Here is a 10,788-nt window from a genome sequence, read left to right on the forward strand (position 1 = left end):
ATGAGTTACGGAGGTGATTCATGAGTTACGGAGGTGATTCATGAGTTACGGAGGTGATTTATTGAGTTGCGGGAGGTGATTTATTAAGTTACATAGGTGATTTTGAGTTACGGGAATTTGTATGAGTTCAGGGTGGATATGAGTTCCGGAGGTGGTTTAGAGTTACAGAGGTGATTTATATGAGTTACGGGGGTGATTTTTGAGTTACGGAGGCGAATTTTGAGTTACTGAGTTACTGTCAGGAGCTATTGAGGTGACTTCAGTGACCTAACATTTTCTCTCTCTCTTTGTCTCTTACTCTCTCGTTGTTGTCTTTCTCTTTTGTGTCTCTCTTCTCACCCTCTTTTTTTTTTTTTTTTTCTCAGAACAATTCCTGGACTGACAAAAAGATTTCCATCAAAATGACGATCATTTACAGCCTTCTGATGGTTCATGCTTGTATCACGTATTGTACAGATGGATGGATAGATAGATAGATAGATAGATAGATGGATAGATAGATGGATAGATAGATGGATAGATAGATAGATAGATAGATAGATGAATGGATGGATAGATAGATAGATAGATAGATAGATGGATGGATAGATAGATAGATATATAGATAGATAGATAGATAGATAGATAGATGGATGGATAGATAGACTCAACCCTTCCCTTTCCTCCCACCTCATTCCCACCTACCTTCTATCCCACTTTCCCTCCCCATCCCACTTCCTCCCTCTCCCTCTCCCCTTCCCACTTCTTCCCTACTCCCTTTCTACTCTCCTCCCCTCACCACCTCACTGCTCCACCCTTTCTACCCTACTGCCCTTCCTCTCCCCCTCCCCACCTCTCTCCCCCTCACCCCGTGGTAATTAGTCACCCCGTGGGAGACAAACACTGCCCTGGGTCACACCTTCACCTCGTCAACTCTCACTTAGTGTTACCCTGATGTGGGGAGTTATATCCTCACCCCTTCCCAATTTATCTCCCTTATTCTCCTTCTTTCTTATCTCCCCCTCTTCTTCTCTCAACTTAATCTCCCCTCAGTCTCCTCCCTTCTTTCTTATCTCCCCCATTTCTCCTTCTCTCCCCTCTTTCCTTCCATTCTCTTCTTGTTTTCCATTATTTCCTTTCTCCTCCCCTCCTCCCCTTCCTCCCCTCTCCCTCTCCCTCCCCCCTCATCATCAGTGCCACGATCATTACCAACACCTTCAGTAATTGCCTGGTTTTTACCTATCATTATTAATGGTCTTCATGTATATTTCTCATAACTATCTATCTACTTCTTTATCCTTATTTCCTCATTTATATCTTTATTCGCGTTTGTTATTGTGTTATATTTTACGTTACAAGAACTCCTGTATTGATGTTACAAGGTGAGGGCAGTTCCTTTGTTTACTTGGTCAGCGTTTTTAAGCTGAATCCGGATTTTTGCTGTTTGCGTTTTTTGTTGTTGTTGTTGTTATTATTATTATTGCTTATTGTTGTTGTAATTAGTTTTTTTTATTGAATATAGTTCCAAGGAAACCACACACACACACACACACACACACACACACACACACACACACACACACACACACACACACACACACACGGAAGTAATATTTAGTAAGGTATTGAGGGAGGGGTGGAGGGGTGAGGAGGGAGGGGTGAGGAGGGAGGGGAGGAGGGATGGGGGGTGGGATGGGGGTGTGGAGGGGAGTGTGGAGGGGGGGTGAGGGAAGGTAAGGATAACATTGGGAAGTCATATATATGCAGGTGGGGGGGGGGGGAGGATTGTAGTGAAGAACCACCTCCCCAACTGTTCCTCCGTAACTTTGTTGATTGATAAACTTGCGCTCGACAATTGAGGCACTCCTGCGGAAGACAGTGCTAACCCTCAACCCAATCCCTCATCCTCTTAGAGTCGATTTTCCCAACTTAAAAACACGGTTGATTAAGTCATATCGACATTAGAGGGGCTTTGCGTCACTTTGGTTTTCGGTTCAAGCAATGGGAGGAATTGAAAGGGGGGGAGGGGGTGTTTGGCAAGAAGATGCTATGCCACAATATGTATTTAAAGTCGGTATTGTGTGTTGTAGCCATGTGGCACTGAACTTAAGGTGCCAGATGGTGCTTATGTCACTCTAGCTTTAGAATCAGTGAGAAGAATTGAAGGGGTGTTTGGCAAGAAGATGCTATGCCACAATATGTATTTAAAGTCGGTATTGTGTGTTGTAGATCATGTGGCACTGAACTTAAGGTGCCAGATGGACTTCGTGGCACTCTGTTGACACCGTGCCAATCAGATGATAGTTGACCCTCCTGAATTTACTGTGTTTATATTAGTGCCAGCTGTTCCTTACTAGAGAGCTGATTAGCTGATTAGAGTCTCGGACGTAAAGCGAGTTATGGTTTTCTCACTACCTAACCTAACCTCCCTCTTTAAACACACACACACACACACACACACACACACACACACACACACACACACACACACACACACACACACACACACACACACACACACACACACACACTTTATGGGAACTTGACTTTCTCTCCTGATATATTTTTCAGTGTGTGTGTGTGTGTGTGTGTGTGTGTGTGTGTGTGTGTGTGTGTGTGTGAGTGTGACTGTGTGTGTGTGTGTGTGTCTGTGTGTGTGTGTGTGTGTGTGTGTGTGTGTGTCTGTGTGTCTGTGTGTGTGTGTGTGTGTGTGTGTGTGTGTGTGTGTGTGTGTGTGTGTGTGTGTGTGTGTCTGTGTGTGTGTTTAGGTTGTTGTTCTGTCTTTGTGTCGTTTCTCTGTCTGGTATTTTGGGTCTTTTATCTCTTTCTTTTGTCTCTTTTATCTCTTTCTTTTGCTCTTTTATCTCTCTGTTATTTTTTCTGTCTGTCTCTTTTTAGTCTTTCGTCCGTCTTTGTGTTAATTTTTTCTTTCTATTTCTTTTTCTTTTCTATTTTTATTCTCTCTCCTGCTCCCAGTATCTCTACCTAACCTAACCTAACCCACATACAAAAAAAAAGTGTAAATTAAAAAAAAAATCCCTGGTTATTTAGAGTTAATTTCTTGGTTTAAACTCACGATTAAACACAAATAAACCCGCAAATTAGTTAAACCTTTATTGGGGGTTTAAGAGTTTATTCCTTGGTTTAAATTCTCACTCGCGCGCGCTTTTCATTTAGTTTTGCGCGGGAAAAATACCTGACTTTTTGTTGTTTGGTTTTAGCGCGCAAATATTGTTGGGGGGGAAATAAAGTCGGTGATATTTCATGGTGAGTCAGTAATTGATGACCTGACTTGGGTGGTGGTGGTGGTAGGGTGTGTCGTGGTTGTGTGTGGTAGTGGTAGTGGTGGTGGTGTGTGGTAGTGGTACTGTGTGTGTTGTTAAAGGCAGTTAAGGGGTCATATTAGAGGGTTAAAAGTAGTTATGTGATGAAGCCAATTTTGTGAAGCGAATACCTGAGTCAACTCCTTGGTTCATGTGTACCTGCTAATTACACCTTAATGAGATAATTGTTCCGATACACCTGAACCATCAACCCTCAGCCCCTCACCTGGGAGTGTGTCTTGACGTCACTACACCCTTATTGTGACGTCAGGAGAGTTATGACGTCATTATACCCTCCCCCTCAACTATCACCCCCGTCAACCATCACCCCGTCAACCATCACCCCGCAACTAATCTCCCCTCAACTAAACTCCTCAACCAACCTCCCCGCCAACCATCGCCCCCTGTCAACCATCACCCCGTCAACCATCACCCTGTCAACCATCACCCTGGTCAACCAGCTTCCCGCGTCTGGCACAAGCCGTATCCTCTGTGCCGTGCTAAGAGGAAGTGAATTTCCTTGACTGAACGGAGAGCTTTGTGCCAAAAAGGTCAACTAACGTAACACAGACACACACACACACACACACACACACACACACACACACACACACACACACACACAGGACACAATTATTTTAGTTTCTTGTACTAATGTGGTTGAGTGTGTGTGTGTGTGTGTGTGTGTGTGTGTGTGTGTGTGTGTGTGTGTACAGAGGGAGAGTTGATGAACGCGTCAGAGAGGAGGAGAGGATAGAGTGAGAGAATAAAAGGGGAAAAGATAGGAATGCAAAGGAGAGAGAGAGAGGGAGAGGAGAGGGAGAGAGAGAGAGGGAGAGTGAGAGGGGGGAGAGGGAGGACACTCAGACAGCAATACCAACAGTGACTGGGAGTGGGAGCCGCTATGTAAATACTCCCTTCATGATTGGCGCCAGACTGAGAGGGAGAGGGAGGGAGGGAAGGAGGGTAGGGTGAGAGGGAGGGAGGGAGAGGTAGGGAGGGAAGGGGGGTAGGGGTGGAGGGAGGGAGAGGTAGGGAGGGAAGAGAGTAGGGAGGATGAGAGATAGAAAGAGAGAGGGTGATTTTAATGTATATATCTCACTCTCACTTAATCAGAGAGAGAAGAGAGAGAGAGAGAGAGAGAGAGAGAGAGAGAACAGACACAATTGATAGCGGCCAAAACTCTGTGTTAAAAGTTGTACTTCAATTATTATCAAATGAGATCTATTACAAAAGTTATTTAGCTAATTATAAGGTTAATGAACTCTGTGACGCAGGTGACGGGAGGTGTTCATTGTTGAGACGCCCGTCACTTTCGTTCGCTGGTGTGACGTGGATGGTGACGTGACGGTAGACCTCCAACAGTGACGGTAGACCTCCAACAGTGACGGTAGACCTCTCCAACAGTGACGGTAGACCTCCAACAGTGACGGTAGACCTCCAACAGTGACGGTAGACCTCCAACAGTGACGTAGCTCTCTAACAGTGACGGTAGACCTCCAACAGTGACTCCCCTCCTGCCATCTCTCTCTCATCTTTTAGTCTATCTATCTATCTATCTATCTATCTATCTATCTACCTACCAACCTATCTATCTACCTATCTATCTATCTATCTATCTATCTACCTACCTATCTATCTATCTATCTACCTATTCATCTATCTATCTAGGCAGAAAAATACCTAACAGAATTAATACTTAAATGGCCATAAATTCTTGGCCTTAAAAATTACCTTTGAAATTCTGATGAGAGAAATGAGGTAATATTAGGACTTCCTCACCTATTTTATTACCCTGAGAGAAAGTTTTAATGGGGGGGTGGAGGGGAGGGGTGAGGGGGGGGGGGTGAGGGGTAGGGGTGAGGGGACAATTAGGTTTCAAAAGTAGAAAGTATTTGTGAAAAAATAGTTTAATTTTTTTTTTATTTTTTTTTGGGTGGTTATAATTGTGGTGATGGTGATTGGTGATTGGAGTGATTGTATGATTGGGGTATTGTGATTGGTAGTGAGATTGGGTATTGATTGGTGGAAGGATTGGGGTATTGTGATTGGTATGATTGGGGCATTGTGATTGGTGGAAGGATTGGGGGATTGTGATTGGTGGGAAGGGAGTGGGGGTATTGTGATTGGTGGAAGGATTGGGGATTGTGATTGGTGGAAGGATTGGGTGATTGTGATTGGTGGAAGGAGTGGGGATTGTGATTGGTGGAAGGATTAGTATTGTGATTGGTGGAGGATTGGGGCATTGTGGATTGGTGAATTATTGGTCCCATCTGATAATCTGTTCGTCTGGGATTATCGAGTCATTGTAATTATTTAGTAATTATGATAACATTACGTAAATTATTCTCTGTCTGTCTGTGTGTGCGTGTGTGTGTGTGTGTGTGTGTGTGTGTGTGTGTCTGTCTGTTTATTCCACCCAACCCCACCTCTTCCTGTCCCCACCCCACCCCTTCCAACCCAACCCCACCCTTTCCAACCAGCCCCACCACGCCTTCCAACCTCACTGCTCATCCCAGCCCACCCCACCTCACCCCTTCCAACCCCAACCACTCCCACCCCAGCCCACCCAGCCCACCCTAGCAGAGGTTGAGTTTATGATAGCATCCACGTCAAGATTTCATTTAGATAGATGAAAAACCTGTTGAATATCTATATATGTTGACGTGAAAAACATATTAAATAAATACTAACAAGCTATCAAGTCTAGAGGGCAAGAGGGAAACAAACACCAGCTATACGTAAGGTCTTTTTTCCCACCCTTGAACTATTGGGATTTTCAACCTTAATGCCCCATGTGTGTGGAGCACTGTGTTGACCTTTATTGACGAGATGTTCCACCATAACTGTCTTGTTAGGCTCAGAAATTCGTTTTATTTCCACCTAAGTACAGATTGTGTTTTTTTTTTGTTTTTTTTTAAGTTTAGACACTTATGGGGGAAAAACACGTTATCTGGGTAAACTTTCCTGTGTGGGTTTTTTTGTGTTTGGATGTGTGTCTCTGTGTTTTTTTGCTGGTTTGTTGTGTGCGCGCGTGTGTGTGTGTGTGTGTGTGGGTGTGTGTGTGTGTGTGTGTGAGTGTGTGTGTGTGGGTGCATTCTTCTTCTTCATCACCCGTCGAAAAATAGACACATTATACTGTAGGTCCTCCTCCCTTTTCCTCTCCTCTCTCCTCTCCCCTCTCTCTCTCTCCCTACCTCCTCCTCTTCCCTCCCTCTCTCTCCTCTTCTTCCCTCCTCCTCCCTTCTTCCCTCCCTCCTCCCCTCCCTCTCTCCTCCCTCTAAGTCGAGGCAATGAACACTATAAATAAAAGAACTCATTTGACCTGACCTGACCTGACCTCCCCCACGATCGACCATAAACCCTTTAATAACTGCCTCAAATTACACCTGAAGTTACGAGAGAGAGGAAACTGTTGATGATGATGATGATGATGATGGTGGTTGGTGATGATGATGGTTGGTGATGATGATGATGATTGGTGATGATGATGATGATGATTATGATGATGATGATGATGATTGTGATGATGATGATGATGATTGGTGATGATGATGATGGTGACGGCATCGGCGATTTTGCACCGGCGACGACGACGACTTCATCAAGACTTGACTTGCTATCAGTATCAAGGCAACGATCTTGATCTATCGGCGACTTGTTCTGATTTCGTTCGAAGCGACTGACGACTTGCCATCAAGATCAACGACTTTGATTTCATGATTTGCTATCATGACGACGATTTTGCTATCGCGATTTTTGCCATGTATCTCAATGATCTGCCATCATATCGGCTAAACGACGATATCGCTTGACTTGATTTGCCATCTATCGATCTGCCACTGCTACCGGCTAAAACGACTTACCGCTTGACTTGATTTTTCGCCCTACCGATTTGCTACCGTACAAGCAACGATCGACTTACCGGCGACTTGACGGCCTCATCGGATTGCTATCGTATCGGTTGCTAAACGACGACGGCCGGCGACTTGACTTTGCGTCTGGTCGATTTGCTACCGCGGTCAAGGCAAAACGACGACTTCATCATGACGATTGCGCCTGGCCTGCTACCGTATCAAGTGCAACGACGACGGCTCAAGACTTGATTGCGCCTGGGTCGACGTTACCGTACCGGTAAGTAACGACTTTACCGACGACTTGATTTGCGTCTCCGATTTCAAGTACCGGTACCGGCAACGACGACTTTGGCTCGGCGACTTGACGGCGTTCCAATTCTGATTTTGCTATCAAGTACTGCTGACTGATTTTTCATCAAGTGACTTGACTTCATATCTTACCGATTTCACCGTAATGGTTAAACGACGATTTCATCGGGTTTGACGATTTGCCATCTTCATCGATTTGCTATCGTACCGGGTTAACTTGATCTGACTTCATCATGACTTGACTTGCCCAATTGATCTGCTATCGTACCGGCTACAACGACGACTTGGCTCCATGACGACTTCAGTCTTCATTCTGACTTGCTATCGTACTTGCTAAGCAACGTGACGATTCATCGGGTTTGACGATTTGGTTCATCGATTTGCTACCGTACCGGTTAAACGACGACTTACCGGCGACGACGTTGCGCCTGGGTCGATTTAAGCACCGTGGTCAAGGCAACGACGACGGTCAAGATTTGACTTGCGCCCATCGATTTTGCTACCGTGTCAAGCAACGACGACGGCTCAAGATGATGGTGTTTGGTTGATGGTGGTTGTGGTTGGTGGTAATAATGATGGTGATGATAATGAAGATAACAATACTAACAATGCTACTTAACCTAACCTAACCTAACCTAATCCTTCCTTATGTCGATTTATATTAAGTAGGGAACAGAAAACGGCGATAAAACAGAGGGGGACTGAGGTAGGGGGGTAGGGGGGGTAGGGGGGTCTTGTTAGGGAAGTAAGGGCTTCAGGATATGTATGTATGTATGTGTATATATGTATGTATGTATGTATGTATGTTTACTTCACACGCACACACCTCATTAAAATCCCATAAAACCTTTATTGTCATCTGAAAAATAATGTCAATGTACACACACACACACACACACACACACACACACACACACATCCCCTATATAATGACACAATAAAGGAGTATTGAAACACCCCTTCCCCCTCTACCCTCACCCTCCTTCCCTCACCCTTCCCTTCCTCTAACTTTTTCTCCCTTCTCCTTCCTCACCCTCCTCTACCCCCTTAACTCCCTTCCCCTCCCCCCTTCATTATTTTCGCAATTATGGTTTTTCATTCAATGTTTGTGTAAAGTCCTGGTATTTTTTTCTTGTATAAAGTCATCAAAGAAACGACGCAAAAACTCATTAGATCTCTTCACAATGCAACATTCAGCTGTGTGGGGGTGGGGGGTGTGGGTGTGGGGGTGTGTGGGGGTGTGGGGAGGGTGGGGGGGGTGGGTGGGGGTGTGGGGAGGGGTGGGGTGGGGGTGTGTGGGGGTGTGTGTGTGGGTGTGTGTGTGTTTGTGTGTGGGGGGGTGGGGTGTGTGGGTGTGTGTGGGGGTGGGTGTGTGTGTGTGTGATGTGTGTGTGTGTGTGTGTGTGTCTGTATGTGTATATGTGTGTGTGTGTGTGTGTCTGTATGTGTGTGTGTATGTGTGTGTGTCTGTGTGTGTGTGTGTGTCTGTATGTGTATGTGTGTGTGTGTATGTGTGTATGTATGTGTGTCTGTGTGTGTGTGTCTGTATGTGTGTGTGTGTATGTATGTGTGTGTGTATGTGTGTGTGTGTGTCTGTATGTGTTATGTGTGTGTGTGTGTGTGTGTGTATATATATGTATGTATGTGTGTGTGTATGTATGTGTGTATGTATCTATGTGTGTCTGTGTGTGTGTGTCTGTGTGTGTGTGTTTGTTGGGGTGGTGGACTGGTGGTATGGCTCAACTCCCATACCTCAAGACCAGGGTTCGATCTCACCCGAAACTGTCTAGATGGTTATGATTATTGTGGTTACTTTCAGCTGTTTTATGAGAGAGGTGTAATGGCCAATTAGTCATGCATTACCTGTAATTAGGAGCAGGGCGACATCATGACCAGGGGTGATGGGGAGGAGTTCTGATGTGTTGGGGAGAAGATAGATGGGTGATGGGGAGAGAAGATGATGTTATTAATACTTACTACAGCACTAACTCCCCACCCTCCCTCTCTTTATCCTCCCCAATCGTCATTCACATCTCCCCCACACATCTCCTCCCCTCTATTCTCCCCATCTTCCTCTCTATTCATTTCCTCATCTCCCTTCCTCCTCTACCGCCACCACCTCATCACCCCTCCCTCTTTCTCCTCCCCTCCCTTCTCCCCCTCCCCTATCTACTGCCCTCACCTCTCCACGCCCTCTCCCCCTCACCCTCTCCCTCTCCCCACCCCCTCATTCTGATAGATAGATAGATAGATAGATAGATGAGTGTTGTTGTTAATGAGGGTTGTTTACCTGTTGATACTGTGCGGTACTTTGATTACGCTTTAATTACCCCTTAATCACCTTACCTGTTTATTATGACAACTAGACACCTGAAGTACTTTTGATTAACGCTAATTGGTCGGTGGTGTTGATGAGGCAGAAAGAAGACAAACAAACAGACAGACAGACAGACAGACAGACAGATAGTTAGACAGACAGACGGACAGATAGATGAGATAGATAGCAGACAGACAGACAGACAGACGAATAGTTGACAGGCAGACAGACAGACAGACAGACAGATAGATAGACATACAGAAGAACAAACAGACAGACAGACAGATAGATAGACAGACAGACAGACGGACAGAGACAGGTAGATATATAGACAGACAGACAGACAGACAGTTAGCAGACAGAACAGACAGTTAGGCGACTAGACAAACAGACAGACAGATAGATATATAGACAGACAGGCAGACAGACAGACAGATAGATAGATAGATAGACAGACAGACAGACAGACAGACAGACGGTTAGACAGACAGACAGACAGATAGATAGATGAATGAATGAACGAGCAGACAGAAGACAGACAGACAGACAGACGGTTAGACAGACAGACAGACGATAGATAGATAGATAGATAGACAGACAGACAGACAGACAGACAGACAGATGGTTAGACGAGACAGACAGACAGACGACAGACAGACAGATAGATGGACATACGAACAGACAGACAGACAGACAGATAGTTAGACAGACAGACAGACAGACAGACTGTTGGGCAGACGAACAGACAGATAGATAGATAGATAGACAGACAGACAGATAGTTAGACAGACAGACAGACAGACAGACAGTTTGACAGACAGACAGACAGTTAGACAGACAGGCAGACATACAGACAGACAGACAGAGGGACGTGGTTTGAGTTGTTTATCCCTCCTCATCACTCATTTGATAACAATAACATTATCGACTCAAGCTCATTAACGTGTTGGGGTAAATACGTCATTAGTGTCAAGGGTCATTAGTGTTCAGTTTGTTGTTAGTG

This window comes from Homarus americanus, unplaced genomic scaffold (genome assembly GCF_018991925.1).
Source record: "Homarus americanus isolate GMGI-L3 unplaced genomic scaffold, GMGI_Hamer_2.0 scaffold21072, whole genome shotgun sequence".
NCBI lineage: Eukaryota > Metazoa > Arthropoda > Malacostraca > Decapoda > Nephropidae > Homarus > Homarus americanus.